At 43.3% G+C, this 26,922-nt stretch overlaps 1 long non-coding RNA gene across 1 annotated transcript in view; it reads left to right on the top strand.

The window, feature by feature from the left end:
* Nucleotides 1-26,922, top strand: part of LOC107320718 (uncharacterized) — a 138,435-nt gene that overhangs the window by 7,691 nt on the left and 103,822 nt on the right. The window contains exon 2 of the long non-coding RNA XR_014934089.1: nucleotides 13,436-13,583. This is a non-coding gene — a long non-coding RNA (uncharacterized LOC107320718). The remainder of the gene's footprint in view (nucleotides 1-13,435; nucleotides 13,584-26,922) is intronic.

Genomic DNA, 26,922 nt, shown 5'->3' with positions numbered 1-26,922 from the left:
ATGGACAGGACCTCATGTACCTGGTGCTGGGAGTTATCAGCCCCACGCTGATGCTGCAACAAGACAATTATTTTGCTGAAGTGGTCCAGGAGCCATCTGCTTAGGGCAGACCTGGTGTAAAGCCTTTGGGAAGGTGCAATGCCAGCCTGTTCAGTAGCCACAGACAGTGTCACAACATGCACAGGGAGAACTGCTCCAAAATGAGGTGACTGAGTCCTGGCCCCTCGCTTTGATTGTTCTGAACGCCAGTGTACTTTCCCCAATTTGTTTCCCTTTCCTCCCTTGTCTTTGCTGGTTTTACTTTTATTTAGTGTTGTATTCTATGTTGTAATTACTTCTTTAATCTATAATGTTGCTGCTTGCCTGACTCCCAGAGCTCCTGGCTGCCTTGAGGACCAGCACTGTAAACAAGTCATGGTGTCTCTCAATAGCAAGGCTCTGGCTGAAATAACTCCCTAAATAAATAAAAGGCAAATTAGATATTGGAAAAGAACTTTAAATAACATCTGAATTCCTAGGGAGCTACATCTTACATCTCTGTTAGGGACAAATGGGTTCAACATAAGTAATACTTCCCTGGAATGAAAAATAAAGAAATGCAGCTCACCAGCCTCTACAGGCTAGAACGAGAATAGACTTTGGTGATAAATAAAAGCAAAATGCAAAGATGTCCCTGGGTGGCAGATGGGAGCAAAAGATTTAAACATCATTGGACTATAAGCACTATCTCTGAAATGTGCCTTAGCTTGCCTCCAGATATCAGCTTTGGATATGACAGGTGTAGCTTTTTCTCTTGTGTAATGGGTAGAAGCTTAAAGCCCTTCACTGAGGCAGCATTACTGGGAGCTCTTTGCAGTACGTGGTAGACTGTGACCTTCCCAGATAGAGCTGTGCCTTTCAAACACATACTTGTGCTGAATTCTGAACTGCTTAATGAAATATAAATAGTTGGAATTCTCTAACTGGCTTACTTTCTGGTCTTTCCTCATACTGATGTAATGCTAAAATCTTCCCCTCGTTCCCACTTCACACGACCTATTTATGTTTGCCTTTTGATTGTTACTCTGTTGTGTGTGTTGTTCGATATTCACCCCTTCCCCATATCTACTCCAGGTGTTTATGACTGGACAAGGCCCAGACAAGTGTATTTGGTCCTGGTGTCCTTTCTCTCCTCTGCAGGAGTTGCCCATCCTTTTGGTTCTAACACAACATATTCCTGTCACCGGATGGACAAACTGGCTTGTTCTGTTACTTCCTGAGCAATAAAGTCCTCCATCAAAGTAGGACCCTTCAGTGCCAAGTCTGTGACTGTGGTCAAGCAGCTGAGCTCATAATGACGTGAGTGTGACAGCCTGTGTCATCAGGGAATGTGCGGATATGTGCTGCATGTGTTGCATCAGGGCTTGAAGCACAGACTAATGCTTTTGCTGTTCTCTCATTTGTTCTGCACTTCCCAGTTACTGACAAAGAGCACAGCTACTGCCATCACTGCCCCACTCTTCAACTTTGCTTTTCCTAGGCGTGTGTCCTTCCTGAAGAAAAGCTGATTCTGTTTTCTACAAGCCTGGGTCAAACATCAGAGCATTTGGTGCAGTAGGGAAAGCTCTTCCTCTAGAGGGGCACTGTCTTTACCTTGTGCTACTCAGACCAGTGAACTGAAAACCTCTGCAGGGCTCAGCATCACGAGTGGTTTTGCTCCTCCTCTGCTGAGAGCACTCCTCAGGCCCCATTTCAATGTGCTGTACTGTGCACACTGGAGCAACACAGGGGAAATGATTTCAGGAGCTTGCTAACGAGTAAGCTGGGTAGATGCTCTTAATGCTCTGTCTCGTGTATCTTCAGATAGAGATAACGTTTTTCTTCTTTCTTAAAATGAACTTCTTGATGGGCCTGTTTATGAAAATCAGCCTAAATTCTCTACCCAGCAGGGTTGTGCTGCACACTGGTAATGAATTAATAGCAGCTCCTGAAGAGGGCAGCATGGGTTAGCTGATGCTCCTGTGGAATTATACTTTGTATTCTAGCTGTGTCTAAGGCAGGGCTGGTGAAATGTAGAAGAGCATTGAAGGAATTGGTACTAAAACTCTTGGCTCTGTGAAAAGATGCTTGGACTGTGCAGACGGTGTTATCCCCATTCCTGCTACCATAGGAGAATATGCTGCTCACCAGTAGTTGTGCTTTCTTGCCATGGGCTGCCTGACATGAAAATGAGTGGTGCTGGTGTGACCTGCCTGCAGAACGGTCCCTCTCTGTTGTCCAGCAGAGTGCACAGGCACAGAAGAGAGCATGTAGGAAAGCCCAGCTCTTCACTTCTGCTTAAATCGACTTATGTATCAGGTTGATTTGATGGTTCTAGAGTTAATTGTTGAGCACTGATGTAGTAATCAGCTTCTGTGGGATGTGTACAAAATAACAAAATGAAAAGGCAGAGCACTCAAATCAAGGAGCTTGCACAATGATGAGGTACGAAGTGCTTCTCACTAAAAGGAAGACACTGGGACACCCAAGGAAAAGGATCAGCTTAGTTAACGAGTGATGGGACTTTGGTGCCCGTCTGTCTACAAGTAATGAATGAAAAGCTTTTTTTTCTTCAAGGCAGAAACCAGGATGGCGAAAGCATACACGAGGTCTGGAAGACCATGTGGAAGTGTTTGTGACATTTACATTAATATCAGATGAATAATGAGGATTAATGTTTGTGGGAGCAGTACGAGTGGATATCACAATGATTAGGCTATTATTATAATGAGTTTTCAGGGGACGATAATGACAAATGATTTATACACTATACAGTGATTTCTTTGGTGTATCCAGATGATAAACAACTCTGGCACTTTTCTGCAAGAATTTTTATTCTGGAAGTTGGCCGGTTAGTTAAGTCAAAGATAGAGGCAAGGAAGGGGGACAGCAGTGGGTATGGGACAAGGATGGTGTTTTTTCATTCCTTAACTGGTGGGAGAAAGCTGTTGTGAACCTGGCTGAGAAAAGTGAGGAGAGCTCTGTCTGGAGCTGTGATATAGGGACAGTTTTACAAGCACCAGAATTCTCTCAGGCAGTAAGGTGTGACTGCTGCTTCATCACCAAGCTTTGCTTTCCTGCTGTTCAGGCACCAGCAGCTGTTTTCTATTCTGGTTTTTGGAACAAAAACTTCCATTGGTAAGGACAGTTTCCCACACAGTATGTGTGTACAGTATTTGGCTGCAGGAGGCCACAATCATAGTGTGCAAGGAGCCACTGTTGTGTGTGATAAAGATTGTGCAGAAACAAAGGAGGAGACAGACAGGTAAGAAAAAGCAGCTGCCATTCCCACTCAGCGCATTTTACCCTTTGCCATTTTTTTCCCTGTCCTTCCAAGTACTGAGTGCAGTTGTTGCTATCTATGATGCTTGGTCACTTCTCCACAGATTTTCTCCCACGTCTGTAGGCTGATGAGTGCTGAGGAGTTCTGGTGTTCTTGTGTAAAGCTTATTCTGCCAGGTGACATCAGCTCTTCAGAACTGACGACAGAGAACAGGGAAACCCAGGAGATACTCAGTATCTCGCTGAGAGTGCAAAAATGATGCAGCATTCAAAGCTCTCATTTGTAGATAATGAAACTCTTTTATTGGCTTATTGATAGAGTGACCAGGCCAACAGCTATAGAAATTCTTTTTTTTTCTCCTTTCCTACTGAATGGTATTTGAAGGCTCTTCTTTTTTTGCTTTCCAATCTTCATAATCCTCAATCTCAGATGACAGTGTTGGTTTACTGAGCTCCAGAAAAGATGCTGCATTCAGATTGCAGTCTGGCATTGAGGTATTGTCCTCAGCCCGTGGTATCCCCAGGCGCACCTCCACCCAGGAACTGATGACAGATACAGAAGAACACAGCACAAGGCAATGGGACAGGAGTGACCATGTGCTGGCTGTGCTGGTTTCTGTGAATTCAGAGCAATCTAGAGAAAGAGCTGGTCTGGAAATATGAAACTGGAAACGTATATAACCCTGGGCAGAAATACCTAGGATTAATATCTTATCAGTCTTATACCGGAGAGCTTTATTACAGAATCACAGAATTATCAAGGTTGGAAAAGACCTAGAAAATCATCCAGTCCGACCATTACCAATACTTCCCATTGCCATACATGCCATTCAGATGCACAAATGTATTTTTGTGAGCAATGTCCCCCACTGGTGCTTCTGTTTTATTTTAAATAACCCGAATCATGAAGGGCAGCTGGTAATCCACATTAAAGCAAGACTCTACAGTGCAACATTCCACTTGAATGCTTAAATACCTCAGAGGTTTCTGTGTGGTTTTGTTCAGGTGACTGTCTGATCTTTACATGCAGATCTGAGGGTCTCTTGGCCTGGTCTGGAATGCAAGCCAGACTTGATTAATAATTATCTGTGTTCCAATCTGACTGTTTGATGCTCAAATTCTTCTCTTTTTAAAACGTTGATGACAGTTTTCAAATAGCTTCTTGGTAGTCAAGTGTTGGATTGGAAAAGAACTCCTGGAACAAGGAGAGCTTCTGTGTGAGATGCTTGTTTAGAGTGGGAGCACATCTGCTACGACCACCGAGTTTGTGGGCAGACAACAGTTGGTCTTCTCATGTTTGCAGTTTGATAATGTCCTGTTAGAGAGACTGTCTTGCTTCTTTCCTAGTGCTTCCTGATCTACATTGCTGTATTGCAGCATGAAATGCCTGATTCAGTTCTGGATTAACTTGGGCTTTCCTTCATACTGCAGTACAGATTAACCGTAGATCTCTGCTGGGGAAATCAAGTGGAGCACCCTGGTGGCGGATAACTGGGAACCTTTAGTGTCATCTTGCTGAAGCAAGTTGACACCAGCAGCAGGACAATAAGCTGTGTTCAGAACACACATTTTGTTCTGCGGACAGGTTAAGGAGGAGAGGCTCTGCAGTCATCACAGAGGTCAGGACCCCTTGGGCTGGGCAATAACATGCATCTCCTAAGAGACAGGAGTAGTAAAGGCCATGGTTCTGATTGTAATGGCTGAGTAAGACAGGGAGGGAAAGTGAGACTGTCCTGACAGTGAACAGTGAATGTCCTTGCTACGTGTAATTAGCTTGTAGCTCCGAAGAGCCTCTTCTGTTCCCTGCTCTCATCTGTCCTTGACTCCTGATCCTTGTGTCTGCCCTTGCTGGCCTTCTGCTTTTGTTCTGTTTCTCAGTTAATCATTCTTTGTCTTCTGTCTCTTGATCCTGCCATGTAAAACATTGGCTGTATATAATAAAATCAATGAAATTTCTACTTAGACATTACATGTCCAACCAAACAGTGGAGTCTGAGTAAGGCAAAGACAGCCCATAATTAACCTCTAACGGATGTGCGGAAGGGTTGTCTCACTGCACAAGGGCATGCTCTATCCAGACAAGCTGGCTCCCTGGCTCTTGCCTTGGCTTGCAGGAGCCACTGAATTTTGTTGATCGTCTCTTTGTAAGGAAGTGCACGGCAACAACTTTCGTTTGGTGTCAGCTGGCAGTTTTAAGCCACAATACAGTGCAAGTTTTTTTCCTGGTGTCCTCAAGAAGAGGCTGAGTTTAGCAGCTTAAGCCATGCACTTTTTAGAATCAAACTGATTTTCTCCTACATGCTCTATGCCTCCCAGTGGCGTCCCCACAGTGCCTACAGGCCCATGTGACTTCATAGGCTGAAGTTCTTAATCTGTTTTCTGTCATTATCTTCTAGCAAGTTTTTCTGTAGCTACAGCATTATAGTAAGATAATTGAAGCACTTATTGACTCTTGATACAAAAATGAATCTTTACATGCCAATTTTTTTCTGATACAGAAGCTTTAGGAATTTATTAACCATTAACATCGAATGCAGTCAAAGCGTAACACTTTTTCTACTGTTTAGATGTTCAAATGTATTAAATCTGACTTTCCAGAAGTGGTTGCCGATAGCATAATGAAACAGTTAACTAAATATACAAATGCAGCTTACTTCACTATAATTAGAGATCTATAAAGTACATTTTAGTAAATTGAAAATGTTAATTAAGGCCCGCATGCTTGTACATTTTAAGTTTTGTACCATTACCTGTGGCAATGGAGTGCTGATACAAGGGTTACACATCAGTGTGCTCTTGGAGCAGACAAAGCCATCACACCTGTTTTGCAGGCATTGGTGGGCCAATGTGTGTGTGTGTCGTTCTGTCCTTCCATCATGTGGCTAATGCAGTTCAGGAAAACAGAGGTAATGAAATGATGATATGGAAAAAAAGGAAGGAAACATGGAAACTTTTTTATTCCAGTCTCTAGGAATTAATTCTAACCAGTGAAAAACACAGTCTTTCTGGTTTTGGCTGTAGCACTTCTTTTACAGCACTACAGCCTTTTTGCCAGTTGAATCAGCCTTGTTTCTGTGCCAACCTTGGCGAGTAGGTTTTGAGGGGAAGCGCTCATCTCTAAGTCAAATGAGTGCACAGGGAGACTCAGAACAGAGAAGCTCAGGCAAGACAAATCCAGAGGAGACCAACAGGGAGATGTTTTTATAGTTGCAGTGGCTATCTCTGAGACAAGAGATGGAGGAATGTGATACAGCTCAGCAGTCAATGTCTGCACAGTAGGGCTGTTGTAGGATTCTGGCTTGGGGAGGCAGAATCTACTATTTCTTCTGTAGGCATAACAAAGCACTTCCTAAAATACAGATTTCATATAGTTCCCATGAAAAACACCCACTGCCATTACAGCATGTGTGGAAGACTAATCTATCCCCATCTGTGGTAGGTCAGCTGCACAGTGGGTATCCAGGCTGTCATTGTACCCTGCCTGTGCCCTTTGGAGTAGCAGTGCACATCTATCTGTATGCCACAATTCTGCACAGTGTAAACAAGTTACATGAGAAAGTGTTCACTGAAGCATCTACTTCTCATTGACTTCTACAATCAGAATCCGTCAGTCTACTCTTTGCCTGGATATGTTCATACCTGGAAACGCAGTGTTCTGCACTGTGTGGCACTGGCCTGGCAGACTGTTATGAACTCCTCTGCTCCAAGTGGGTCTCATTCATTTGGGACTCCAACTTTTTCTCTCTTCCTCTTCCACTGGAAAGAAAAAACTGTTTGCCATAAAAGAAATGGTAGTTTTTGTTTTTTTTCTCTTCGCTGATCCACAGTTCATCACAAGCTGCTGCTAATGACCATTTTGGTTTTCTTGTTTCAAAGATGTTCCCCCAAAAGCTGAGGATGCAGCCAATGAGTAAGGAGAATGTATGCACAAGTAGGAAACTTATCAAGGGACTTTCATTTGCTCCCAGTGGTCACGTTCCTGTGCAGTTCGGATAAGTGTGACTGTCTGAATGCAGCTATACCAAGAGAGACACTGACTCACCGTGTCTTGTGGCCCTCAAGAGAAACCTCATCACAATGCCCCAAGTAGCAACCTATCCAGACTTAAGTTTCACAATAGAGCAGTGGAGGATCTTGGGGAACTTCTATGTGTTTTGCTTAGCCAGATCTGAAAGCCAAGGCTTAAGTGAACAGCAGGCTCCTGAATGTCAGTGACACACCGCACAGGTAAAACTATTCAAAGTCCTGGATTCAGCAGTTAGGTGAAGCATGCTATATGGCAGAGTTCAGGGTTAAGCATCATGAGCAGACTGTCAGAATGCAGCAACTGGAGAGCCCAAGGCTCAGTTCCCTATGCACCAAGACCAAAGCAGACATTACATCACCCTCTGTTCTTTGAGCATTTGCAGTCATCATTGCTATTGCCTCACCGAAGGTTACAGAATGCCATCTTACACTGCTTCTGAGGTTTTCCCCTAATGAACAGGAAACCTCCAGCCTTGGGGTGAACTGGTTGCCTCAATTTTCTGTTAGTGGAAGGCTTATAAGGAAGAGATTCATATTTTAAATATGGTGCAATGACATCAATAGTAATAATTATTGCATGCATCAAAGCTTTGGAGATTAGCCACGGATCATGCATCTAAATAGCAAATGGTTATAATAGCTCTAGATGTGGAACATCAAAGTCTGAGGAAACGTTGCTCTGTTATAAAAAATACATCAGAATGATCATCCCACTCCAAGCAAAGTGCAGAACTGTAGATGTGCATGGAACAAATGCAACATATTTCATACTCATTTGGGTGTTTCAAGTAGGGGAAAAATTGATTCCACAGCTCCAATTACCAATCCACAGTAAGTAAAGACTGTATTGAAATTATATGATTTCATACATATTCGTACAGTATTAGGCTTACGTTGACTCCTCCTGGTGGAAATGTGATTGTAATTAGGGCCTAGAAAAGCAAGGAGTGGTATTTGGGGTTTTAATTTTTTATATGTGCCCTGGCAGAGAGAAAAGTGGCTGAGACTGCACAAAATTCTTAGAACTGTGGTGTTTCAAATATCCCTTTGCTGAAATGGGATGGTTTTCTTGTAGATTAAAGCAACTGCACTGCTGTTTTCTTTGTTAGGAGAAAAGTATTCCAAAGCAAGATGTTCACCACTGAGCCTCAAAACGGCTGCTGGAATAAGAAAATGCAAAACAGTCATTTGAACAACAGAACCTCTGAACTCGGCAACTGGAATTCCCAATTACAGACATACTGCTGTTTCTCCTCCCTCAACACAGATGTTTAGCTTGATCACTCCCCCCAAACCCAGTGAGACAAGAGCTGTGAAGGATGCAGAGCTATGCGTACTCCGACAGCTACATCAAAGGCCCAGCCCAGCCTGTGCCTCAGCCACCAGACTGGAGGAAATCAGAGACCCTCATTAAAGTTTCAGAAAAACCTAACTGGTATGAGGACGGCACTCAAAAATGTATTCAGGGGAAAACAAATATTGTTTTAACGCTATTAATAATTAATGGGTTGCCAGCAGAGATCCTCATAGCATTAAGGGAATTGAAAATTAAAGGCACAAAGACGCTACTTTAAGAAAACATCTCGGTAAATAATTAATACAGAACGGGCCTATTGGAATCTGAAGAGCGTAGCTTTTAGTTTATCTTGTCAAACCTATGCTTTCTAATACCGGAGTTCCTTCCAGAATCAGAGCGTGGTCATTTTCATTTCATATGCACAAAAGCTCTGATTGTTTCTGCTGCGCTGCTGAAATCATTTACAGGCTTCTGTATCAGTTGTGTGGAGCTCTTAGCGTCATCCTAAGCTAAGCACCCAAAGATTATGGCTTTGTGAGATCAAGAGGGGGGAAAAGATGGATAATTATTTAGAAAACATAAAAGAACATGTTCCTGTGTCTGTCTCAGGGAAACAACTGTTTGTCAGGGTTGGACTGGATCAGAGGAAGAAGCCCTGCCAACGTGTGCTTAGCAAAACGAGGTATAAATAGCTGTGAGAAGCATCTTGGGATGTGTAGCACTCAGGAGCTGTGGCTGCTTCAGCTTTTGTGTCTCTAGAGAGATGTGTTTGCAATGGTGAGGCCAGTTGTGGGGGCTGCACCAAATAAATAATTCAGTGGCTGGCACTTTCCCCAAGCATTCTTTCTGATAGAGATCTTGAGGACAAAAAATAGAGCAACCCAGCACTCCACAGAGCAGAAGCCCATCAGAATGACTAAAGAAAGGCTGCTCATAAAATGTATTAAAGGAAATAAATACTGAATTTCTGCATTTCCTTCCAAAGCAGCTCCCTACCACCACAGTGTGCAGAGCTGTGAGAGCACCGTTCAGAGACAACTGATGCACATTTCCTGGCATGGAGAGATAACGTAGATTCAAAACAGAACAGTGAGCACTGTGTTAGCTAGCAGAGCTTCTGCTGTCTCTGAAAACCTGTGTTGCTGAAGGGCCTATGAGCTCTTAAAGTCCCAATTTATTCCAGTCTATTTCTATCTTTTAGGCTGTTGTAACGAAGCAGATAGTAAGTCAGGCATAATTGCTGGCAGGCATTCTAATTTAGGGAACTGCACAAGAGCATCCACAGAACTATATTTATCATTTCATTTCTTTAAATAAAGCAAATGTGAATGTGGTTTCTTCATTACAAATGTCTGGGAGTGTCTTACATGCGAAAGGCCCGCTGAGATTGATGGAATTCATAAACGCCCTTTATTTACTACAACAAAGTTAATAATTAAGCAGAAGAGAGAACATCCACAAATGCTGTTATAAAACAATTCTTGCCCTGGTTCCAAGCAAAAATTTACATGTAAATTAGTGATTGACAACACGAAGATGATCCGCTGTAACTATAAAGAGAAGTTCATGTTCTCCATTCTGGATGAAGTAAATACAACCATCTGACATCGCCTCAACACACTCATCTCTCCTCCAACCCCACCTCCATCTTGCTCCTCTGCCTTCCTGCTTAGAGGCTGGCAGGGTCAGCTCCCCCTGCTTCCCACACTGCTCTCTTGTTACTTAAAGATGCTGACTCTGGGAGCTCCATCTCCATCAGGCAAAGCTGAGAGACGGTCTGAGCTGACTGAGCAGAGCAGTGAAACAAGCCAGTTATCTCGATCAGAAGCAAAATCAAGGAGTGATTGGTTGCCTGAACTTACATTCCAATTATCTGTGCTGAGTGGCTTCTGTACATCATTGCCCGTTTTTCTGAGTGTTTTTATTTAAGCTGATAATGGAAAATGAATAAAGCTTTAGTTCTGCTCTGATTTTAACTCTCATATCTGAAGATGAGCTTTTTTGTGTTCAAAACAGTTATGATTAATATTTAATTTGCTGGCATCCAGCAAAGGGATTAGTTTTCCACTAATAGTGCTCAAACTTGTAATTACAAGAACTGTCTTCCCCTGTTTTTATACCTGACGTCCCAACATCACCGTGACCGCAGTCTCATCAAGTTGAGGTTACCATCATCTGAAAGCTCTGTCTTGTGATTCCTGTGCTGTGAACATGGGCCAGTGCACGTTCAGTGTGCTCTGGTGATCCCTCCTGCTGGGGATCGTCTTCCTTGGTTGCAACTGTAGATGAGGCATCTGCCTGAGTTTTGTTGGGCACTGTTGAGAAGGGTGCAGGGAAATGGAAGCAAGTGGCCAATTCATACCCACTCTTTCTAGGACTAAGCTCCTAATACTTCCTTTAAAAATAGGGCTACAACCTGTGACTCAGTTGTCCAAGCGATTAAGCCTTCCTACTTGCAAAATTAGGTCTTCCTGCTTAGAGAGCAGCTACAGCTCAGAATCAAATTCTGCCTTTAGAATTAACCCATCTGTAATGTCCATTAAATCTGGATTCCTCTGACCAGTCATGCAAAGTAACAACTTGTCTTAGTGCCGTATTCATCTTACTCTGTCAGTTTAACCCAGCTCCTAAGCACTCAGTAATAGCAAGACTGTCAGGGGGTTAGTTATTCATTAGTTTTCATTCACTTGAAGAATATATTGTTGCCATAATATGGCACATTGCACTGGGAACAAACTCCCAGTGCAGACAGGGCTTAGGGTCATTTTTCAAACACTGCTGCTAACATGTACCTTGTTTGAAGGGAAAAGGTCTTGTTGGAACTTCATTTTAAACATTACTTTGACAGAGCTTAGTGGGCAGTTTTCATGTCCTCTGATAGCTGGGGAGAAATGGGTGCTGGTGACAGGGATACAAAGTGCTACCCCGTAGGGCTGTGGGGTCAGTGCTTGATTCCGAGCTCTCATTTGTGCACCTAATTCCAATCAGATCAGCCTCATCAAAATCCACTTGCTCAGCAGCTGACTACTATAGTTGTTGGCTACTTGGCCTCCATTCCGTGGCTATCACCAGAAAGCCCAGGCTGAAACAAAGTTAGCAGCGATGAGAACAGTATGAGCATCACCTGTGAACTGAGGATAAATAATAAGGCAAGACAAACACAAGCCACGCAGAGGGTAATTAAAACTACAGTACCAAGGGATGCTTCTAAATGAAAAACATAATCTTCATGGTGAAATTGCAGAATGATGCCTCTCAGCATGTTAATTCTGCCCGAATTAGAGCTGCTTGAAAAGAAGTGGTGCCATCCCCAGCCACGTGTCTGCTCTTCCAGCTGCAAGCTGATCGGTGGCTGCCATTTTGTTGGGCTATTCCTTCATGTTTTGAAGCAGAAGAGAATCAGAATCTTTGTGGAGTTCAGCACCTTTTGTTGGAAGCTTGGAGGGAAAGCACAGAAATCTTCCAGGAGATAGGATCTTTCTTAATGATGTAGGATTACAGTTCGTCTGTTTAATTCAACCCAAGTGACATAATATCTTTCATTTGGACTTATTACTGGCAGAGCAGTTAGTCAGTTGGAAGCAGACCCAGGGCAGGGCATTTTGTCATTATTTTAAATTTTCTCTATCTGACAAAACTGAAGGTCTTGAAAAGACTAGAGCCATTGTAAAGGATAGAGCATCAGAGAATAGGTCACATAGTGTATTAAAGAATGAAAATTGATTCATTCTTTCCTCTGTTGAATAAGCAGCTGTACTTTGGTCCCTGTGATCCATGAAATAAGCTGTCAGGGAAATAGGAAAAGTGTCACATTTGAACTTCACTCATTGATTCTATTCTGATCTGAGGTGCAGAATTAAAATACATTACAGTGGGTGCAGAAGCTGCAGCAGCGGCAGCGGCTGGGCCTGGCTTGCTCCACAGTTGTCTGCATTACTTGCCATTAAATTAATCCGTGCTTTACAATGCCAAGACTCATTTACTTAGGTCACCTGGTTGGAGTCGGCTAATAGAAGGAATTTCACAAAAGCGATGTTGGTTAGTTTTAAATAAACCCAGGGCTACAGAGGAGATGTGGGAGGAGCGGTTCTAACAACAACATCTTTTGGCCCTCCTATCTGGAGAGCCAATTTTCAGGCAATTCAGATATCCTGACAGTGATCAGTGTCTGAAGGTGTAGCAGAGAGTTCTGGAATGTGGGATTACTAGACAGAGCACGTCAGGCCAATTAGTGCCTGCAACTATAATATTCTGCTTAGCTGCAAAATTAAATGAAGGACGTTCACCCCACTGAATAAAAATCAAGCTGAGATTCATTTTTTTTCCTTTAATATAATGTAACACAACTTATTCCTTTATTTGGAAACATCTGTTCCCTCCCTCCCCCCAAACCTCCCCTTACTCCAAATGGCCTCTTTGGGCTGTCCCAGAGTTGTGTATGGAGGGCTGTTTGGCAACTGTTTTTTCTATGTGAAGTCTGCTTCATCCACACGAAGTATCTTTCGCTTCTTTTGTGAGTTCTTACAAGTTTTATTAAATAAAAGATCATTTTTGCTGCCTTTGCTTTATTTGCCTTGAAATTGTGATACATAAAGATGGATTTTTGTAATTAAGGTAGAAATGAGAAATGACCTGGTATATATAATTTAAAATGTTGAAATTATAGACACTATCTAACTTCTGCCTCAAATCACAGGAACAAACTGTTCCCCATTAGCAGCCCTAATTAAATCCATTTTTCTATGAGTCCTTGGCAAATTCCATTTTAGTAAAGCTGTATTAAGCCCTCTTTTATTTCCTCCTGCTTTGCAGAATTCTCTACTTGAGATGAATAATAGACTGAATATGGCATGTGACGGCTCTGTAGATGCTGGAGGTATAACACGAACAAGTACATTGTTCTGAAAAGCTGCCATAAGGGCCCTGTTGCAGATTTGGAAGCGTCCTGACTACGAGACAGGTAGGAGTGCTGCTGTTCTGTCTTGGGGAGCTTACATGTGGCACAACAATTGGAAATGATCATGTACCAACAGGCTGTGGAGAGGTGGAGGAGGTTTGCAGGAGGGGAGGAGAAGGGAAGTACTGAAGCAAGCAGTGTGCACATGCAGATATTGCCCTGCTGAGCTCCCTTCTGCTCTCTATGGCAGTGTTCTGGTGTTGTCTTCTATACTTGTGGAGGAGTGCAAAGGAAACCTTGTTTCTGCACGTAAATCAAAGCCTGCCCTGGGTCACTGGTCCTATGCAGAGACTGCTTTGTTAGGGTGGCTGTCATAGACAGTTGACTCAGGAAGCACTGTACAGAACAGAGGACTGACCTGAAATAGCCTCTCAGTTTGCAGTCCTTGTGTGTGAAGATTAACTGACTCCCCCTAACACGCTGCGGTCCCAGAGCAGCAGGCATGCTCCTATCCTCAAGCGGCTCCATCATTCATTTACTGTAACAATTGGTTTCAGCCTTCGATTTCCTCTGTGGAGCGTATTGGAAAGAGAGAGGCTGAGCTGTGAACATTAATAACAATGAATAATAACAGTACGAGTTCCACAAGCTTTAACAATCAAATGAATCAACAATCAGGAAAGCTTCATTAATAAATACTTGCTAGGGTTGGATGACAAGTGAGCTGGTGCCAGAGGTGTGTGCATCAGTTGAAAGCACTTCTGTGTGATCCAACTCTCTGCCCCCTTGCTTGCCTTATGGGTGACAGGTTCTGCTGCGTGGTCCACCATGGAGGAGCCAGCGGCCAGGAGGAGGAAAGGAGCAGGCAGCCTGGATTGTGTTGCTCTGTTGGTGTCACAGGGAGGTGTGCCAGGGAGGTGGCTGCTGCTTTCTTCCCTTCCTCTGCCTCACCTGCACAAGTCACTCTGAGGTGCAGCATCCCTGCATGGTACAGGAGAGGGCTTGTTATACTGAAAAGGTGATGGAGCAGTCTGTGGGGGCTTACACCTGAGAACACAGGCAGGATGTGGGTAAAAAAAATATATATATATAATATATATATATAATATAGTAATGTTCCACTGTTTTCCTTATGGATGGAGTAGTTCCTTTGCAACTCAGGGTGAAACATTCCCTTTCTGAAGCCACCAGAGTAAGAGCTGTGAAAGACCTCCGAGGTTACCCTGCATTTCCCTAAGTACACAGCATGTATACAGGAGATACAGGAGAGAGCTGTCTGTCTCTCTGCTGCTTTCTTGTTGGCTGGGCTGAAGCTGGGCTGGTTTATAACCCTTTGCAAAGAACAAATTCCTGCACGTAGGGAGCAGCCTTGACCATTAAGCTTTTACTATAGCAACAGTGAAGGGAAATGTAGGCTTTGTTCAGCATGGTTTGAAATCTAGCATAGAGCAATTGTATTTCAGCTAAGGAGGGTTTGAGGGCCAACTACTGGCGTGTTCATTCATTTCAGGAAGAGAGAATGACAACTTCTGTAATAATGATTAAAAGATCTATTCATGTCTTTTCCAGGTTTTCCTTTTACTATAAAACCAAGAAATATGATTTACTCTCTGAAATTTGCAGCAAATATATTGGATTTTTTTATTGTTTGTTTGTTTGTTTTGTGAATCCAAGATCTTGCAGATCCAAGAGTGACTTGAATGTGCAACGTCAGTTATAAGTGACCAATGCAGATAGGAATTATTAAATCCCTTAGCATAGTGTTGCCTTAATGAAGTGTCAAATTCTTCACAGAAGCAAATCCTATTAAAAAGACCCAAGATTGAAAGCAGAGTAGATTCTAAAATGATGGAAAAGGAAAGGAATGAGAGAACACAATATTGATCATTCACACCAGTAATGTCTGTTTCTGTTTAGAAATATGAAAAACAGATTAATGAATTAATAATTCAGTGTCAAAAAGAGGTCCAGAGGGATTAAGTCTATTAAAGTAATGTGGCTGTGACTATAAAAATTGCAGCACCTTCTGGAGGTGAGAAGACTGAGCAGTGGGAAGGGGATGAGAGGCAGTTACAAAACCCCAGCAGAGACAAGGCAGGGAAGGGATGAATCAGATTTTAATTCCATGACAGTGAATGGCCACTGAGGATCTGGGCTCTTGGGGCATTCAGCAGCCATCACTGTGGTAAGGGATAACCAACCAGCTGCATCCTCTGTTAGGTCCATTTTCCATACTGGAACTTTTCCTTCCTTCGGCACAAATCATCTCCCAGGAAATCAGAAAGTGCACTGCAGAAATGATATGATAGAAACTGGTAAAAGGTGTGGAAACAAGCTTCAAGAGCTTTGATGGAATGTGTACTCTGTCTGTCTAACCAGCACTCGTTTTGAATCCGTGTGAGCATCTGTGTGATTGTGCTTCTGAAATGGGGACCAGAAGTATGGAGACACCCATGCTTTTGTTTGAGCCTTTTCTCTTGTTGTCAATTGATTTCAGAAAGTGTCTCGCAGTCTGCAGCTCTTGGGAAAACTATTTCAGTTGTCTGTGAATTCACTTCTAAAGCTTCAGCAATGCTTTTTCCTTTAACGTTTTCAGTGTTCCAAAATGCAACCTGTGAGCTTTGTGAAGAGGGGCGATACTTTCCATCCCTACAGGTGCAGATATAATCTTGTTTGAGAGCATCTGAGCTTATTTATTATTAATCAAGGCACACGCACGTGTAATTCTGACAATGCAAGAGCAACATTCACTGGTGTTATTGCCTGGGGGGATACACCGGGAGGCAGGAAGCGCAGTTGTTGCTCCTTCACCTGGTGCTGATTTAATGCATGACCTTAGAAAAGTTACTTGACCTCCCAATGGGTCATTTTATCAAAAAACAAAATGGGCATAGGGGAAACTGTCCAATTACATGCTTGCTAAACATTTACATTCAAGTGGAAGTACGGTCAAGAGATTCTGAGGGGAAATCTCAAGAATCGTGGTGTTTAAGTCACTGCTATGTGTTTGGCATAAATCTGTTTGGAAAATTCCATTTGAATATATCATATGTGGCATAGAAGCTGAGCACTTGTTTGCTACAAGCATTAACATGCTGAAAGCACAGGAAGTCAATGTATTGTTGTTGTGTGGGGTTCTTGTGCATCTTCCCATGCCATCCATGCCATGAGCTGACAGAACCATCCAGAATGTTCTACTCATGTCTTTTTGTTCATGCACACACACTGTTCTCTAATTGCTGTGGAATATTCTACATAAAGCTCTTTGAAATGTTTCCAGTAAGATCAAATAATTTGTGAAAACACAATTTACTCAAGCAGGGCTTTTGTCTACACAGAACTGATCAAATGTTGCATCTCTTCAACCAGCAGCATTCGACTGGTGAAGGTTTGTATGCCTGGCCTCCTCCTGGCTGTGTGAGTTAATGGCGTTGCTCTTCACACCTTCCTGTGCACGTCCTGCAACATCTTTCTATACGTATGATTAAAAAGCAAAATTAAATTTTGGCTAAATTAATCATGTTAGCAAAATGTTTCTTTAGAACACTCTGGAGAACGTTCTGTCAGCTTGACAGATGAAGGGAATGCCACAAAATGAATTTTGTTGACAAAATAATTTCAGGGTGTTGATAAAATGCAATTTGTCTTTAGTGTGAAAAATACCCGACTGACAAATACTATTGTCCTTAGAAGTGTTTTTCCAGCTGTCAATCAATTATTCCCCTTTTAAGGCAGCCAATGATAGTTCTTCATCTCTGAAACAGCTTTCGTAAAAGATGGCGTAAAGCTCTGAAGGACAAAATAATTAAACTTGGATTTGTTGCTTTCAAATTTAAAACAGCTTTGTTACTTTGATGAACAATGATTGGTTGCCTGCAAACTGGAAACAGGTGGTGAGCGTTTTGATGCAGATTTGACATGCATTGTAGAGAAGAGAGGGTGGGTTTGGAGCTGGGTTTCTTGAAACAGCTGTTTATTGGGAAACTTATTGTTAGACTATTTGAGTGCAGTGCAGGCTCCTACAATACCTTTCCTGCAAATTTCACAAGCTGTTTGAATGCTCTTAAGAATCTAATTTTTTTCCTTTCTCCTACTTTGCATTGTTTGAGAAGGTTTAATGTGTGTTTGGTGTGTTTTCTGCCTGCTAACATGAGGTGCTGGGAAAGGGAGGGAGGTCCAGGCTGGATATAAGGAATAAGCTGTTTGTACTAAGGGTGGTGAGGCACTGGCACAGGGTGCCCAGAGAGGTGGTGCTGGTGCCCCATCTCTGCAAACAAATTTTAGAGGAAGCCTGAACTCAAGGAGATACAACCCTGGCAATGAAACATCCCTGTCTCAACATGAGACTATTTTTTTTTTCCTCTATCAATACTGGCATAACTAATTACATTAAAGCATAAATGACCTTGTTGCAACAGCTAATCTTAGTCAAATGAGTATGCTGCTCCCACAAGTCACTGCAATGACACTTAGCATAATAGCTCCTTAATATGTGGAACATCTGTTCTTCACTTTTGAAATAATCATAGAATCACGGAATGGCTTGTGTTGGAAGGGACCTTAAAGTCCATGCAGTTCCAGCCTCTGCACCTGACCAGACCAGGCTGGGATGTCTGATTACTATTTACTAATTGAATTCCAACAAGACATGCTCTCACCTTCCACCCTGCCTGGCTTTAGCAGGCAGACAGTGGTCTGGCATCCTCCTACTTGGGGTATGGAGAACAGGGAGAGCCAATGAATATCTATTAATCAGCTTTTGGTTCTCATCTGCCTTTTAGATTCTTGGTCTCATGGTATAATCACAACAATACTAAAATGGTATCTTTAAACCAGTCTTTTCTATGGGTACATACATACATAAAAGGTCTGACTGACTGCGCACATATACACCACCAGTGGCTATTACCCAATAAAGCTGTCAGATAGAGAAATACCACAGCAAGTCTTTGAACAACATCTCCTCAGCTTTAAACAGAAAGAGCTCCTCGTGATTCATTTCTCATAAAAAAGTGAAGATGATCAATACAAGCTGAATGAATGAATCAAGATTGTTTCCTATAGACATGGAGAGAAATAGGGTTTGCGACCACAGGCCCTGGTTCTGGGAGATCAGCCACCTGGCTGTGCAAATCACACCGGCAGAGTTGGCAAGAGCCCTCAACTGCTAGCAGCAGTGCTGACTGCATGCAGCAGTTCTTGGACATAAAAGGAGCTGTAAAATACCCAAGTGGCAAATACCGAAAGAGTCAGAGGGCAGTTCAGATGCAGTGGAGTAGGGCATCTTGCTGGAGATCCTTCTGTACCTGAGGCCTTCTGAAGATAAGCTGCTTCTTCCCTTTATTTCTGCCCATAGCTGTTGCATTTGAACAAATCCTCTCTTGTTGCAGCGTAAGACTTTGTTTCTCTTTAGTCACTGCTGTGCTTTCCATCACGACACCCACCAAGGAGAAATGCAGCTTTCCCATGAAGGCTGTAAGAAGTGAATTTCCACCCAAAGGAGGTTCTTAGTGTATGACAAATGCTGTGCAAAAATATGACTCTGGAAGCAGCCAACAAGATGTGCCTTGACCAGTGAAGGTGCCTGGTTCTCCCAGAAGGGTGTCCTGGCAGCAGTCCTCCTTCCTGGGTTGGGAATCCAAAACAACTAAAGTGCAACATGAGATACAGAAACACAGATACGTAAAACTCTTTACTTCCTTTCTTATTGTTTATTAAATATAAATATTTATATTTATATAAATATATTTCATATATATATATGTGGCTTCAGATTCAGCCACATCCATCCACTGTCCTTGAAGCCAGAAGGTGAGCATACCTGTATTGGGTCACCTCCTGCTTCTATGTTAATGGAACAGAGCACAGAGCTGCTGCTCTGAATGGGAAATCATTCTTCTCTGCTGCAGCAGAAATGGGTACATGGTTCTTTCTCCCAGTCTCTGCCAGACATACGCAGAGCTTTGTAAAGAGCAGATGTAGCCAGCCTCCTTGTTGATGCTGAGTGCCTTACACCTGCAGTACTATCTTATTCCAGTAGGATGCTGCTAATAAATGCAGGACCCGAAAGTGCCAGTCAGGACCGAAATAGTAATGAAACTGCATCATAAATGCAGCAAAGCTGCTGTCGTTCCCTGTTAACAGCTCAGTTGCACATTCAATCTCTTAGAGCTCTGAGGAGGCACCACAGATTTCCTCCCCCCACTCCATTCAGAAGAGTCCTGCCTGCTTTGAAAGCCTGCATTTCTCTAGAATATCAAGGGTTTCATTTCTGTGGATGTGTCTGCAAATCCAGGATGCTTTGTGTGTATTTCACAGGACTGTGTCCCTGCAAACAGGCTTCTCTGGTTTTCAAGCTAGACAGGCCCAGTTCATGCTCTGTTCTCTCTCCTTTTATATGTGTATCACTGTTCTATTACAGCAAGGTGCTGCAGAGAGAAGATGAAAAGAAGCTTGGAAGTCTGCTTCTGTGAAAGCATGAATTTATTTTCAAATCTCTTGAATTATTTACCTTGTGTGCCTTTTCTAATGGCAGGTGAATGTGTTTATGACTGGTTCTCTTTCCCAAGGTAGCACTTCGCATGAGGGGAATTAATTACAAGCCGAGCAAACGCAGCTGGCTTTAATTTTCAAGTCAAGCTTCAGCTTTGTTGAAATTTCAGAAAGGAATTAGTGTTTTATAAATTAAACTCTGCTTTGTGGGCTTTCTTTTTTTTATGATGTCTTGGCATTTGAACTGGCAGCAGGAACAGAAACCAAACACATCAGATGAGGGAAACATGTCCTTAAGGGTGTACTCCTCCAGCTATCTGCAGGCAGCTGTGAGAGAAGAGTGCGGCAGCCTATCAGCTGTATGCAGAGCACAACAGACTCCAGCAGCATGCCAACACCTTCGGTAGGAATTGGTTTCAGTGGCAAATTGCTGGTTTGTGGCATGAGCTGCTGCTTTGAAGTGACAGGGTGATTAAACTTGTTGCTCCTTTCCATAAGAGAATGCATGCACTGTGCGCTAGCCAGGAAACCTTGTTCTGTTTCAAAACAGTTCAGATACTGATAGCATCAGAGCTTAGCTGAAAAGGCTGTGCCTGCACTGTCTGTGCAGGTATGCTGCTAACAAAACAGGTGATTCTGTGGTTCTTGGAAAAATCAAATCATCAGCAGCAAACACTGACAAATCAGCCCCCTCTGTTGTGCCATTTGAAGCTATAGCTGGCATTTCTGATTCTCTCTCCAGAAGGCTTGGAATTACATTAACTTTTGTGGTTTGGGAAGCCCCAGAAGTACAGCTCTGGGGCTGGGTAGGTGCAGTGTTTGGAGCAGTCTGGCTGTTCAGAGCGCAGGAGATGCCACATTGCCATTCAGCAGTGTGCCTAAGTGAATGTATTGCTCTAGGCCTGGTTTTGAGGAGCAATGACCACTGAGTGCCCCGTTATTTTTTAGTTAAAGGGAGTGTGAAACAAACACTCACGTCATGTTTCCTGCAGCTCAAGGCCCCTATCTGATGGTGGAAAGCAAAATGAGTTTGTGATTTAAAAGCAGAGAAGGTTAACTCTAAGGAATAATAATGAAAAGTTCAAATGCAGAATAGTTATGTCGCTTTAGTTTGTATAGGTTCTATGTAATTCTAGCTACTTTTCTAGATGATTTAGTATAACTCAATGAGAAAATTGCGTTCAAATCCTTTGAGCTTCTCTGCTGTGACTGAACTGGGATTAGGGGAGATGTAAGAAGGGGTTTTATAGAAATAGCCAGGCTGGCTGCCTGCTGGGGGAAGCGTTTGGTGACTTGTCTGTGTAGCCCCTTTGATGGAACAGAGATGGGTCAATAGCAGACTTGTAAGAAAGGAATAAACAGCTGTATGCTCTTTGGGCCTTGATGCTGCACTGATGGTACTGCAGGGGAGATCGAAGTGCACAGTGGCCTTTGCTTGCTGCTCCATCTCTGGGGTGGGATGTTTGATGGGAGCTACTGGGAAGAAGCAGCTACTTAGATAGCTTCTTGCTTAAAGTAAGAAATAATGTATGTTGTTACTAACTCTATTCTCCCAGGGCTGTTTAGCATCCAATGCCATGGGTGTGAGATTTCCCACTAGGAAGGACTACCAGTGAGAGGTCCTCTCCAAACCCACAGCCATTGCTTCTGGCTCCCTACTTGGCCTTGAAGTGTTTGCTTAGTTCCATAGCTTCTTAGAGCAGTCCCATGGACTCATACACAACCAAGATATACCTCTGTCTGTCTCATACATGGTGCAGAGCATCATAACAGGATTCTGTATGCAGGCAAGGTGCTTTGCCTTGTCCTTCTGTGAGCCCTGCATGGCCAACAGCTAGAAGGCTTTGTGAAGGTGGGACAGTCTCAGCTCCTGATCTTATGGAAAAGAGATTAAAATCACAAAGTAGCTGTGGGTCGGTGCCCATGAAGGGCCTTTGGTGAGAGCTTTTGAGTAGAAAGGACCATTAGGATTCATCTGTCTTTGTGCAAGTGACACTATGTGTTATGCTGCAGCGTTAACTGCTCTGCCAAGTTTGCTTGATGCCCAGTAGCAGATGCAGATGTGGGTTTGGGCACCCAAAGGATGTAGGCTGTTATTCAGTGCTGACATTTCGGATGTGCCTAAGCTGTTTTGATGGAAGAGGCAGATTCTGACAGTTGTACTATTCAATTGTTTCCTTATAGATTTTGAATGCAAATAAATTGGCTTCTTTTAAAAGAACAAACTGCAGAAAAGCTTTATAAGCAGAAGCGAGTGGTCTCTGAAGCATGACAGACAGCTCTATATTCACAGCCAGATAACATGAACTTCAAGGACCAGTGCAGAAAGGGCTGGAATTGAGAAGCAAACTTCTCTTCCCAGAATTAGCTTTGCCTTGAGGCACTTGGGGAAAGAGACACATAGGAGGAAAGGCAGGAGGTTTGAGTGCCAGTGCTCCCTAGAAGGCTGGTTTAGCACCAGCACCATCACAGCAGCTTAGGAGGTTTATCTGCTGCTTTTATAAAGCATGGGCCTGTTGTTCCTCTGTGGGCAGCTTCTGCAGATTGTCAAGGCAGGTTGAAGAATTCCGGATTCTTTTGAGGACTTCCTTTGCAAAAGTCCTGGGATACAGGCAGAAATGGCTGTAAGGAAAATGTCTTTCATCATTCAAGATAAAGAACATTGCAAAGCCTTGGAGACATCACTTCAGTCAAGAATTAAATTGCAAGAGCCATCTGGTGTCAAATAAGTTTCATTTAATAGGTCACTCGCTTAAATAAAGTTTCTGGAGAAATCAATATCGTTTTCTCCTGCAATTGACAGCTCAAGACATTGGAAATGACATTTTTCACATAAGGTTTATTTAATTTTAGTAGGAAGAATCCCTCCCACACGTCTGCTTGGTCTATGCAGCTCTGTTACAAGGTTAACAGTCTGCTGAGGTGGAAACCTGCCTTGTTCTTTCCCAGGGGTATAATGGGAAGTCACTTTAGCGCAGGCTTGCCAATCTCACGTGCAGTGAAGATACCATTGTCACAGGGCTGTATCACGGGCATGTTCACATCTCACTGAAAGAAACATGATGACTCATTGCATTTTCTCTTACAACTGAATTTGGTAGGGCAAAACGCCTCATTTTATATCTTATCAGAACTGGACTTTCTGTAGAGGCAGGTATCTGTGTGCTACGAAGAGCAGAAACTGTGGGTTTCTGTGTCTGGGGCTGGTGCCTTCTAATTTCAGAACCTCTAAAGAAAATAGAATGCATTTTTCAGACTGATAGTATCCCATGGGAAAGTGAGCAGTCTCTGGCAGCTTTGTACACTGTTTCCCAGGAGAACTGTTTGTCAGAAAAGAGAGCTGTTACTGCACCTACTATAGTAAAATAATTGTTTCTGACTGCCTGCTGTTTCCTGCATTTGCTTTTCAGTCTTAAGCAATTTCTGATGTTGTCATATTTGTCTTGTTGTGTGGCATGACTGATGCAATTACAACTGACATTGTCACAGTATTTTGCACAAATGACTTCAGTTGTAGACTTGCAGATGACCCGTGAGATGAGCATCAGGAGACACTGATGCCCTTAACTTCCTCCAGAGGAAAGCGTTGCTGGCTCTCAAAATAACACGCGGCCAATGTCAAGTTTTTCAAGCAAAAGCTTCTCTGCTGTTGTGTGCAAGAAACAGCTTTATTACTCAACTTTCACAGCCTACCTGTGGACTCATCCTGCCAGCACTTTTTGCCACAAGATGCTGTTTGGCACAGATGAGGAGGGTTAGTGTATTGCCTGTGGACATTGGAATTTGCCAGGACTGGGGAATGTGTGAAGTAACAGGAATCCATATGCCTTGGTGCAAGTGCTAGGCAGCCGCTGTGGAAGGCAAAGCAGTGTCATGTTGGGGACTGGCCCAGCAACCAAACCCAGGCTCTGCAGAGGTACAAGTCCTTGCAGAAAAGTCAAGTGGCAGCAGTCCTTGGATATTTATTGCAGGAGGGTGACAGGTTTTTAGGGAGCTTGGAAATGCTCCTCTCTGAAGAGGGATGGTGGTATCCAAGGCAGAATGCTGTGCATGGAGAAGGAAGGCCTTGGATGGTACTTAAGAGTGGTTGTTAGGGACAAAGGAGCATTAAGGACATTGGTGCTCATAGAGTGCAGGGGATATTCACAGACCCGAAACCTGAAGGCTTAGGGATAGGAATTCCTTGCCCTCACTTTTAGTATCTATTTGGAGCAGCTGACCCAGAAGCTGATGTAACTAACCCAGAGCTGATGGCAGTTCCCCACTCCCTGCCAGACGGACAGAATTAGATACTATTTAAAACCACCCAAGCTTTTAATGACCTCTTTCAGACACAAGCTGGCCGACTAACTACACGATTCACTGAAATTCCATCTTACTCAAGGAAATAAAAATAATAGTTTAAACTACTTCAAATATAGCAGTAAATCCCTAACAACATTAACCTTTTCCAAAGCATTAAACTGATCTCTGGTGGATTTTCAATGTTGCTATTAGAAGAAGACACAAGATATACTCTCCTGAAATTCACATTGCCAAAATGCATAAGCCACACTGCTGGGGGGTTTCTTAGCTCCCCAATGGGTGCCTGACTATTTCCTAATCCTATTCTGAGTCATCAAACATCAGCACGTTTTCTGCTATGAAGGCAAAAAGTTGATGCACGAAGTCTCAGATACGAGGAGGGGGTCTATGCTGATAGTAGGCTCAGTGAGGGAGCAGCAGCTGCTACACAGAGTGTGGAAACAGGAGAGCTGCCTGGCTTTTCCTGCTGTGCATCTTTCTTTGAAGAAATCTGAGAGTGTGGTGTTTGATTATCAGAAGGACTTGTCCGGAGATGGCAAAAATGGGTAAGGTTTAGTCTTCCCAGTTCAGCTTGTTGGTTAAATAGGATCAGATCCAATATTTCATCATGGTGAAATGATTCAGGGAAGATGATGGAGACCACTTCACTTTCAGGGATGCTTCAAGTGCCATTAAAAGACATTTAGCTCTAAGAAAGGACAAGCTCGTATTCTACCTAGCATCATTAATGCTTGTGACTTCTGAGAGCAGTAATATTGATTCCTAAGTCTGTGCTAACTATATTACAAACAGACAGCAACTGGTAGGAAGAATTTCCCGACCTGCTGTATCAGGCTCCAAGATGCTAACTGATTTGTACGTTCCCAGGAGCTGTCACCTGGTAATAGTAAAGAATTGTTACCTGCTTTGTCTCAGAACCTTCCTGGCTGCAATTCCCCCTGCAGGAGCAGGGCAGAAAAGCAGTGTTGTACATTTGGGGCTCTCCTCCTGTACTGTAACACCCTCTCTGGTGCCCTCAGGCTTTTACTGTGTTCCCAGTCCCATAATGTGTGAGCAGCCTATGCTGTGGCACTCAGCATGGAAGCAGTGTCTGTGTGGGGCAGTGTCAGGATCTGTGCGTGTTCCTCAGATGAGCTGTGACCAGGAATGGGATAACGGGATGGCTTTTCCCATCAGGGAGAGGCAGTGGGAGGGGCTGGCATCACTCATACAGAAAGAAGGGAGCAAACTGGGCTTAGGTCCTGCCAGTGATCTGGTCCACCCTGCCTTAGTAACTTCAATAGCTCCCCACATTGCTTTTGGAGTAAAGAGCTGATGATTAACAAGCTTGATCCTACATTCATCCCAGTCTCTTCAATATGTTAAATATCTGATTACCTCTAAAGCTAACTGGCTTACAATAGATCCAGCACAACAAAAGCATTCTCAGCTCTGTGAAAGTGGCTATCAAAATTGGTACCATCTGGTTTTGATTGTTAAGGAGTATAATACTCCTTTGTGCTCAGTGAAGACATCACAATTGGAAAGCTATGATACATGGACTACATGCTTCTCATCTTTTCATTGCTACCGAGCTTTCAATAGTGCAAAGTCGATGTTTTATTTGAACGTATTTTTGAGGTTAACTTAAGCCATGGGCCTGGGCTGCAGTTTGCCCTACTGATAGACAGGGATAAGCACAACCAGCACCGGGTGAGAATGAAGATCTGGCTGTAAACAGAGCATTATTGGGAAGTGTTGTTTTCAGAAGTGCAGCTGCTTGTCTCTGACAGATTAAAAAGGGAAGCATCTGCAAAGCACAACGGGGAGAGAATGCTACAGGAGGCATTTCATCAAGAGCCAGAGGTAGTACTCCTGCAGAGACTGTCTGTTTTTGTTCTGCAAAGTGCTGTGATGCTGGGTGCTGGTGTTCAGTGCCCAAGTAGGTGTTTGTATGCACTGAGCTAGGAATGATGTTATTTAAACATGCTTCCCTCTAAGCACCTGTATTCCCTAATTCTCTTGTCACTTATTGAGTCTTAAAAGGGTGACTTCTGAAGTCAGAGGGGATTCATCTTTCTCTGCTTCTGGCAGGAGATGGTGTATATAGGTCATACCTCTGTGCCTTCTCTGCGCTGACCCTGGTCCCTCTCACTTCTTGTTTTTGTTTGTTTGTTTGTTTTCCTTGGGACATTTTAATAATGGGAGGAAGATGAGCAGAGAAAAGCTTCTACCAGGCAGTGTGATCTGTGTGTGCTTTTGCTTCCTGTAGTAAATTCCTCCTGTGTTAACTTCTCCCTTTCCTGAGCAGCCCTTGTGTCAGGCATGGGGTGTCACACTGAGACCTCCCTGCTGCTCAGCAGTGGCAGCAGCTTTGGAGCCCGCAGTGCTGCATCTGCACATGTGCATTTGCTTTGTGCTCTGGCTGTGCTTTGCTCTGCTAGACCACCAACAGAGGGGAGGAATTTACCTGCTACGTGTGATGTGTGAGTGAGTGCTGTTGGACAAATTGTCTGAAAGAAAGTGGAAACAGCACTTACAGTTGGCAGGGAGGACAGCCGCTTAATTTGACTTGATGCTTGTTATTTCCCACGTATTTCTTAAAGAGGCAACTTTTCCTGCTGTG

The sequence above is a fragment of the Coturnix japonica genome, chromosome 13 (assembly GCF_054131305.1).
Source record: "Coturnix japonica strain WE chromosome 13, WE-NBRP24, whole genome shotgun sequence".
Taxonomy (NCBI): domain Eukaryota; kingdom Metazoa; phylum Chordata; class Aves; order Galliformes; family Phasianidae; genus Coturnix; species Coturnix japonica.
This window is presented reverse-complemented; position numbering and strand designations above follow the sequence as displayed.